Genomic DNA, 10713 nt, shown 5'->3' with positions numbered 1-10713 from the left:
ATGAAATCTTTGAGTTACACTTTTGCTTTGCCAACATTTATGACCCAGTAAAGAATTCAGTTTAGAGTTCAATTCTATTAGCAGAAGTGTTGTATGTGGCAGATAGCTTATCATATATTTGCAAATGTGTGCAACTAACAACCCATTTGCACTGCCTCAAAAACCTGTGCGCCCTGGCAATCCTGGTTGAAGCTGAGTGTGAACGGGGTGCCCTGCATCTATCTGGGTTGGATGACCTGGGAATTGAACCCAGGTCTTTTGAAGGGTTATTCCCGGGTCCGACCCAGGTAGATACCAGTCTGAATGGTGAGACCCGGGTTTTTCAACCCCGGTCTCATCGAAAACTATTGAAAGGTAAAAAATAAATAAAATCAACATCTCAAGAGAAGGCATTTAAAGCTCCTCTTGTAATGTTGCCAGGGAGACCCAGGCAGTCCCGGGTTCAGTGTGAATCCAGTCGACCCAGGAATTTGCCAGGGTGGGAGGCTTTGTCATCCTGCAATATTCCGGGTTCATATAACCAGGATATTGCCGGGTTGGCAATGTGAACGAAGCTTGAAACTTATGCATTTTATTTACAATAGGAAGTGTCTTTATAGCAGTGTTTCCCAAACCCATTCCTCAGGATCCCTAACAGTGCAGATTTTCCAGGTCACAAGTGAAATAATTATACCACCTGTGGATCTTTCAAAATGTGTCAGTTAGTAATAAATACACTTGTGCTTCCATAAGAGATATGGAAAACATGCACTGTTAGGGGTCCTGAGCACTGGGGTTGGGAAACACTGCTTTATAAGCTAAAAGCAGTGTGCTGGCAGATTTTGTGTGTTTCTCTTTATAATAAGTCCAAACGGAACAAAAGTGATAGAGGCAAATCCAGGTTGGCGTGTAAAAAAAGTGATAGAAGCAATTAGACATGGCCAAATTCTGCTAACAGAGCATGTAAATTTGTGCACAAAAATGCGGAATGAGCTAGATATTATGCCGTTATCAAAATGTTCAGAATCAGTTGTATTGAAATTAACCACTTATGGTATTTTGAAAGGGAGGCTGCACTACCTGTTTGTGAGTGTCCTGTAAGTTAGTGCCGTTTTAGGTAGGTGGATCTCCCTAATCCAATAATTCCAAATGTGAGACTTACCTTGGTGCACTCTTAACTATTTCATTTGTGGTCTAGTGTTAGATATATGTTTGTAAAGTTGAATTCTATATGTCCCTCAAACAATATAAAAGATGTTCCAAAGATTGTACGTTATATGGTTAAAATCAAAAAATATTTTAGTGTTAAAAAATAAACAATTTTCACATTCCTTAAAAAATATTAAAAAATAAAAAAAATTATTAAAGAACCGAACAAGTTATCACAATATTGCACTTGTTACAACAGCATAATAATTGCAGGTTTTGTAACTCTTTTGTTTGCAAATAGAGTCTAAAGGTAATAGAAAGTCGTTCATATGGTTTTCCTTTCTTATATATTGAAATTGCAGAAAAGTTTTAAATCGCAGAAGTGTGTTGATTCCTGTCTTACAATTCATTAATACCTCTCAGGTTCTTTGGTTCACAACTTTCTTCTTCCGTTGTGTCAGGAGGTATCAGTGAAAGTCTTGCTCACTATTTAGATATTCCTTTACTTCTTCACCTCTATATTTAATCAGTAGTTTTCCTGCTCTATTTGATGGTCTGCTGATGTTGCCACTTGGGTTTTCATTCATTCAGTGAATTTCTTAGTGTGCAACAGCTTGTCTGAGTAGTGTTCCTATACTCCTCTTAGTGTAAGGAGTTTTTGTAGCTACAGAATTTCTAGAGTGTCCTTGTCTAAATGGTTCATGTGACTCTCTCAGGGCCGGAGTCATTACTGTCATGCAGAGCGCAACTCACGTTTGCTTTAGAACCCTCGTTATTCCGGTATCCATACAACCAAAGTCATCAAGGAGCGGATGTGAAGATGCATGTGGTGATGACTACAGGTGTACTAGACTAGACACTGCAGGATACATACAATACCTATGTAGAATATTAAACTCACTAAAGGTCGCACAGACAAAAATATATATATTAAATGAATTTCACCTGGCAATAATATAGGCATTAGTGGTAAAACAGTTTCAATAAAGTGTCTTTCCTATTATTTTTCCCTTCCATTAAAAACATATTTTAGGATGATATTGATGTCTACTGACCATAAAATAAATTTTTACAGTTGCTCCTGATTGCAGACACATGTTAGAGCATGCAGACGATACTGACATAACTAGGACTCAGGATTTAGACTAGACCTATAGCAGGTGCTAGAAAAAAGCAAACAACTTTGAGATGCCCAGAGCTTGATTCGGACGTGTTCCTTTCCAGACGATAAGAATGTCATCTATATATCTCAACCAAGATATAATGTTCTCCAAAAATGGGTTGTTAAAAATAGGTTTGCGTAGCTAGGAGCAAACTTAATCCCCATAGCCATGCTGCGCACCTGAACTTTGCAAACATAAATCAAATATTAAACCATATATAAAATAATTTAAAGTGTACCAAGGTAAGTCTCACATTTGAAATTAACCACATCTACAATTTTGTCACAATCAAAATACTTCTACATGGGCATCTATCTACCAAAGTATTTATCTACCAAAGTACTAAAAAATGTAGAAGTGGGTATAATCTACGTGTTTACTCTACTAGCTATTGGTCACAATAAGCACACCTGGGTCCTGATTAACCTTCGAATGCAATGTGAAGGTAAAATGCCTTTTAAAAAAAAATACATTCACGTACTCCTGTATTCAAATAAGAGCGGATCTATAGAAGCGTTTCCATTTGAATTTGGGCATAAGTACGCTCTGACTATTCGTTATTTGTCATACGTAGACTGACAGAACATGGTGTAGGATAGGCACATGCATATGTGCAATATAAAGTCTCATCAGAATGCATGCAAAAAATATCTTTTTTATTAAATAAATTAACAACTCTTAACTATAATCATCAATAAAAACATATTTGAAAACATTTTTTACACAAAATACATAAATCAGGATGTTCTTAATGCATACTGTACATAAATGCATGTTTATAGTTTCTCTTGCAAAGGCATGTTCTGCCATGTATATGTGTCAGTCATCACTATCAGTTGGCACTTACACCTGCCCTGTAGTTGGTGCAAGTGATACAGCTAAAATACACGTACCTTAGAAATGCCCAGAGCTTGAATCGGATGATGGTGAGTGTACTCGACCTCGGCACACCCTGATTGTACATTGCCAACTGTTCAAAGTGCCAGTCAGGATACTTATATTTCTGTAAAAGGACCTATAAACAAATGGATTTAAGGTTGGTGCAGTTTTCTGTGTCCAGACTATGGGTTTTGCTGCTACTACTTCTATATTACCTGATGCTGATGTTGTTGCTGGGGAAAGCATGTCTAGTGAATGGCTGCAGTGCGCATGTCTTCAGACCATGTGGTGCCCAGCTCTCCTTCCAGAAGTAATATATAATGGGATGGAGGAAATGGTAGAATGAGGGCCACTAAGAAGCCGAGGCCGCTGGAATACCATAACCCAATTTTTATATTTCATGAAGCCCTCCCTCAGTGTAAGCATACCTGAGTACGGATATAAAGCACGTTATTGATCCAAATACAGCTATTTCCATGTAATCCAGAAAATAGTCAGATATCCAGCCAAAGCAATAGATACACATTATAGCCCAGCGACACTGAATAACATAACCTGCAGCTATTTTGTGGTATCAAACCACTCTTTCAAGGTATGGGGAGCAAAAAACTTCTTCTAGAAGATATGGCAAAGCTCCACCACGCATATGCAGTATAGTGTTCACGCTAAGTAAGTGCAGACAGAGTATACCAATGTTGATATCGTATATACTAAGTTAAGCCACCGTGTCCCTATCACATAAATACATTACAAAGTTATGGAAAATTCATTATGTTTATTAAAACCACAGAAAATTTGCTGGTTTTGTAACCCTTTTCATTTGCTTCCTACTGCAAAATAACTACGGGTCTCTAACAGGTGAACGTGCTCCAAGCCAAAAACTTTCCAAATATCCATCATAAAACTCAGGAAAGTGAGTCTATTTAAAATTGATCTATACTGTGTGTCACAATTGTATGAGGATTAATAGGATCCAACCGGGTTCAGCTGGAATTGACATTACTTCTCCTAGGGGCGTGGAGTTTAACAGAGCAGAATTTGAACTTCGCAGCTTCCTCTCTGCAGATCGCGGCCCCCTAAGAAAGTTCCCAACGAACTGTGAGAGAAAGAGATGCAGGATTGCAGAGCGAAACCACTGAGAAGTGGGGGAGATGCATGGGAGGCGGTGGTCTGTGGTAAAATTCACGGTGACAGCTGATGAGATGGTCTGCAGAACATTACTACTAAGGAGTGGAAAGGATGCACAGGAGGTGTTGGTCTGCTGGTTAGGTTTACGGTGACTACCGATGCAATGGTTAGCAGAGCGTTACCACTAAGAAGTGGAGAGGATACGCAGGGTGCGGTGGTCTGCAGAATGTTGCCACTAAGGAGTGGAGAGAATACACAGGGTGTAATGATCTGCAGAACGTTACCACTAACGATTGGCGAGTAGACCCTTGTTGAGCGCATACAGAGCAGGCTGCCGCAAAATCTCTAACTTCAGACTGGTATTTAGGCCACCAAAAATTTCAGAAAATAAGTTCAAAGGTTTTCCAAGTGCCAACAGGACCAGCAAACCGTGAATCATGGAACCACATGAAAAGTCTTTTCTGCAGACGAGGAGTAACGAAAGTCTTCCCATGAGGAGGCGTAGGAGCAGGAGACAAAGCAGCCGAATTAAGGAATTTAGGATCCAGGATAGGGCATTTGAAGAAGTCTTCGGGTTCAGAGGCTTTGAAAAAAAAGCTTGGAACAGTACATCCATCTTCTTGTTCCTAAGACCAGGTTTGAAAGTAACATGGAGGTCAAAGCGTGTAAAGAAGAGAGACCACCGGGCTTGGCTGGGGTTGAGGCACTGGGCCATCTTGAGATAGAGTAAGTTTTATGACCCGTGAAAATGGTATCAGGATGTAGAGCCCCTTCCAAGAGATAGCGCCATTCACTTAGAGCTAATTTCATAGCCAGCAGTTCATTATCTCCAATAGCGTAATTCCTTTCCACTGGCAGAAACGTGCGTGAATAGAAGGCACACAGATGGAACTTGCCTTTAGTGGTTCTTTGAGATAGGAAGGCTCCTACTCCTACTGTGGAGGCATACACTTCAAGGAAGAATGGAAGAGCCATGTCAGGCTGCTTAAGACTAGGTGCAGAAGAAAATGCAATTTTGAGGAATAGAAAAGCCTCAATGGCCTCCGGTGACCTAGAGTGGGTCTCGGCTCCCTTCCGGGTAAGAGCTACTAAGGGTGCAACGATAGTAGAATAGCCTGAAATGAATTGTCTGTAATAATTAGCGAATCCTAAGAATCGCTGGATGGACATAAGAGTGTTCGGCTGGGGCCACTCCAGTATAGACCGAACTTTCTCAGGGTCCATTTGTGGACCTGAACCAGGGACAATATATCCAAGGAAAAGTAGCTTTGAGCCTTTAAAGGAGAATTTTTCAAGCTTGCAGTAGAGGTTGTTTTTTCGCAGCCTGGAGAGGACTTCAGCTACATGGTGACGATGAGACATAAGGTACTTAGAGAAAATCAAAATGTTGTCAAGGTAAACCACTACATAAGACTATAAGAGATCACGAAAAATTTTGTTGACGAAACTCTGGAAAACGGCAAAAGCGTTACACAATCCGAAAGACATAACAAGATATTCGTAGTGGCCATCTCGCGTATTAAAAGTCATTTTCCACTCGTCTCCAGCTCGAATCCTGATAAGGTTGTAGGTCCCTCGAAGATCTAATCTCGTGAAAATTCTGGCTCCCTTGATCCGATCGAAGAGCTCGGTGGTCCCCAGAATGGGATAACAGTATTTGATGGTAATAGTGTTTAAGCCACGGTAGTCAATACAAGGGAGGAGGGTTCCGTCCTTCTTCTTCACGAAAAGAAGTAGGCTCCGTCTAAGGAAGAAGAGGGCCTGATAAAACCACATTGTAAATTTTCATTGATATATTGTGCTCTAGCCTCTATTTCTGGTAATGAAAGAGGATAGACTTGACCTCGTGGAGAAATCTTCCCGGGTTGTAGGTCGATAGGGCAGTCCATGGAACGATGAGGAGGTAAGCGCTCAGACTTTATTAAAGGCATAGGGGATGGCAGGGTCGTGGAGTGGAAATCCAATGAAGTTTGGACAATACCCAGTGGTTTAAGTTGTGTAAGACACTTCCCTGAGCTGGCAAGATAAAATTTGAGAAGAGGACCAGTCAAGGTGTGGTGAATGTAAACGGAGCCAGGGCAAGCCTAGGATAATTAGACTGGTGGTTAGAAGAAGAATGAAAAAAGAGATTCTCTCCCAATGTAATGCCCCTACTTGAAGGGAGAGCAGCTTGGTGCGCCTATGATTAAGACCATTAAAAAGGCGGGACCTATCAATAAGGGTAATGAATACCGTTTTTTTCAGGGGAACAGAAGATAGGACCAGTTGGGCCACTAAGGATTGGGAAATAAAGTTCCTGGGTGCACCCGAATCCAATAATGCGTTAGAGTGGGCAGATTCAGTAGCCATTGTAGGGTAATAGGGAAGGAGCAAGTTTGCCCCATTGGAGAATTTGGAGTGGATGTGGACGTCCCCAGCCTGACCTCTCCCGAGCAAGCAAGGGTTTGCGTTTCCTGAGCATTTGGGCATGAACTCAAAATATGACCCGAATCCCCGCAGTAGATACATTATTTGTTCTTCATTCTCCTTTACCTTTCTTCTGGAGTTAAATGAGAACGGTTCAACTGCATGGGTTCGTCAGGGGGACTAGAATGTTGAAAGTGGGGTGCCAGCTTGCAGGAAGAGCGCCGGGGGGTTCCTTCTCTGACGATCTTTCCCAAAACCGAAGATCAACTCTGCTGCAAAAGGAAATCAAGGCATGTAAGGAGGAAGGTAGTTCTTGAGAGGAGAGAACGTCCTTCACCTGTTTGAGAGGCCCTGCCAGAAGGTACCAACCAGGGCTTCGTCATTCCACTGAAGTTCAGAGGAGAGGGTCCAAAATTCGATGACATATTGTGCCACAGAGCGTGATCCCTGGCATAATCTGAAGATGCTAGAGGCTGCAGAGGTAACTCACCCGGGTCCATCAAAGATCTTACGTAACCCGGACATGAAAGCAGAGCTATAGTTTAGGAGGTCATCATTGCATTCCCACAGGGGAAAAGCCCAAGCTATCACCTGTCCAGAAAGTAGGGAGACAATGTATGCCACTTTGGACCTGGGTGTGGGAAAATTCTGTGACAGGAGTTCAAATTGGATGGAACATTGATTTAAAAAGCCACTGCAAGCCTTGGGTCGCCATCAAAATTAGAAGGAGTAGTTAAACGTAAAGTGTAAGATGTGCCAGGAAGTACTTCAGGAGCCTGAGCTGCCAGAGGAGGAGGAGCTACCTGTAAAGCGTCCAGATGAGTAGCTAAAGTTTCCAATTGTCGCTGTACGGGTCTCACAGGAAGTTGGGAGGTATGTTCATACTTACCATGATGATTAATTGAAACCCATGGCACCCATGGTTTTCAATTATTTTTTATTAAAACTGTTTATTAGAAGTAGTACAGTTAAGCTTCACATTTGTACATTGAAGGTATAGTGGATACAGAAAAGAAGACATGATCAAAAACCTTATTGCCCCAGATTCACCCAGGTAGCTCACTTTTACTTGATATTTGGTGTACTTATCAGGCCTTACACTGTACTGTCACTGGACGTTAAAGGGTTGAACACTCCTCAAAAACGTTCTCTCCTACATTCTTATATTAATAAACAATGCTGATATAGTATACTTACAGGAGACCCAACTCAAGAAGGACCACCATCCCTCGTTGTCCTCTAGCAGATATCCTACTCTTTTTTACTCCTACCACACCTCTAAATGCCATGGAATCGTTATTATGATACGCAACTCAGTCCCCTTCATTGTTTCCAAAATGATCAATGTCAATGAGGGTTGGTTCCTTATTCTGCTGGGTAAGATTGGCTCTTTTCCAATTACAATGATGTCTATCTATGTTCCTAACATAGGTCACTTCCTTTTTTATGCTCTTTTTTCTCCATTTCAGATCCACCGTTTTGCTAGGGTTTTAACGGGAGGAAACGGTAACTTGGTCCTGTCCCAGTACCTTGATCATTTGGGTGGGACCCCAATGAATACACACCCCCAGGGATCCAAGCCACTTCACAAACATTTGACTAAGGCAGGCCTATTTGACACGTGGCGTACCCTATACCCCTCTGCGAAGGTCTATACTTTTTATTTGCACTCATATGATTCATATTCTAGAATCGATATGCTCCCCTGCTGTCCATCATTGATTTCCTTTTTGGTGTCTACCAATATTCATTCCAACACTTGATCTGATCATTCCCCCATCAAGGCTACTTTTGATTTTTCTGTCACTGGGGAATTGGGAGCTTCATGGAGACTAAATTAAACACTCATCAAGCTCCCTTACTTTCAGAGTTTGATCTATGATATGTTGGAAGACTATTTTGAGATCACCACCACCGAGGACGTAAGATTCCCTACCACATGGGAGGCACATATGGCGGTTATCCGAGGATAGATCAGTAAATGCACCTCCACTCGTAAGAAACAGCGGACGGAGCAGATAGACTCGCTCTCTTCACAAATCCTAACCTTAGAAACACAACATAAACATATGTACTGTACATCCACTCTTGCCCAACTCACTCAACTAAGGGGTGAACTTAGTCACCTTTTAGCTGGAGAAACAGAAAAGAGCCTTCATTGGTTGGGACAAAGGTTCTATGAAAAAAGCAACAAGGCTGACTTGCTCCTAGCAAATAGCCTTAAAGCCAAACGGATCTCACAGATAATTAACGCAATACGGGACTACAAAGGTTCCTTGTCTCATGATCCCAATGTAATTAATAAGACCGTTCGTTCCTTCTACGAGGTTCTTACAATCTTTCACCTCCAAGGGAAGTTGCTTCACACAGCTCTGATACTAATAATTATTTACAATCCTGTGCCTTACCACGACTAAGTCAGACGAAGGCAACGGCGCTGTGTGAGGACATCTCCGAAGAAGAGGTCAAATTCGCCCCCAGCTCTCAGAAGCCTTCCAAAGCCCCGAGACCTGATGGACTACCTATGTGTTACTAAAAAACCTTCTCCCCAAATTGCTTCCTAAACTAACTCACCTATTTAACTTGGTACTCCAGGACGACACCTTCAATCCTGATTTCACCTCATCCGTGATCATTGTTATACCCAAGCCAGATAAATATCACACTATATTTGCCAACTTCTGCCCAATCTCTTTGCCAAAATGTTGGCAAACAGAAGGAACGGAGACCTGGCTGAGCTCATAGACCCCGATAACATTCATAGAGTAATCAACCTAATTCATTATATTAATACAAAAAAGCTCCCTTCAGTCTTACTTGCCTTGGACACAGAGAAGGCATTTGAAAAGGTTTCCTGCGCTGAGAGAGTTTGGTTTTCAGGGTCATTTCTTGCAGGCTATACTCTCTCTCTATATGAACCCCACCTATCAGTATGTTTATTATTTTTAGAATTTCCTTTCCTCTTCCAACATCTCAAATCCATATTATCACTTCTCACTAAACCCCATCTATCCCTGGCATTTCACACCCCTCACAGTTGCTTATCCTTAGTACTCTTTATAACACCATTACCTTTTTACATTTCTACCCTTTAAAACACTTTCTGTAGATACAATCTGATGTTGTAATACAGAAGTGAAAGTTGCTCAATCAATTTAAAGGCTCATAGCAGGTGCTTGAAAGGGTGGGGTTATCCTGAAAGGAACAAACACAAATAAAAATCCCCCAGCACACTGCTATAGCCAGAAAAAGAGCTGCCATTTCTATTTGTACATAAACATACATAAGTCTCAGTTGCACACATTTGCAGCCACCCGCCACTCCACGACACTTTTGCTAATATGGTGGTCCTAACGCTAAACAGTGAAAGTCCCATATATTTGGGCCATACATATATGTGTTTTTAAATTGAGAGCTAACTTACCAAGAGGTACCCCAGAAGCCTCCAAATGGCAATACAGCGCCAGCACTGCCCCTCAGCTACTGTCATAACTTTTACAGTAAAATAAAAATAATCTTCCATTTAGACCTGCTACACTATACAGCCTCTGGCAGCGTGCCACCCATACACAAACCCCTCTGGCGGCATACCGTGTGATGGGACCAGTCCCTACAGCAGCTCATACCAGTCAGATTGGTCTGGTCATCAGTGGGCAAATCTAGATCCCAGCCCAACCACAAATTCTTAAATTCCACCCGGTGGCTGGGTCTATGTCTATTATGGTCCTGGAAAGGAGGTGGAGAAGCCCCACAGGAAATAAGGAACAGCTGGAGACACTTACACATCACAAAGTCATGTAAGGGGTTAGTAACGGGAGGGTCTGGAGTTGAATTTGGGTATTTACTGACCATTGTTCCAGGACGGTACAAGCCAGACTTGATGGCAGGAAAACAGCAGGGGAGCACCTGCTGAGAACATATTCTAGCTCCACCCCGTTACATCCCAGACTCCAGCATCGACCATTAAGGAGTGATCCGGACCCGGAAGGATGGCACTGGGAGGGGGAAG

The sequence above is a fragment of the Mixophyes fleayi genome, chromosome 1, assembly GCF_038048845.1.
Source record: "Mixophyes fleayi isolate aMixFle1 chromosome 1, aMixFle1.hap1, whole genome shotgun sequence".
NCBI classification, from domain to species: Eukaryota; Metazoa; Chordata; class Amphibia; order Anura; family Limnodynastidae; genus Mixophyes; species Mixophyes fleayi.
Note: the sequence above shows the minus strand (reverse complement) of the source record.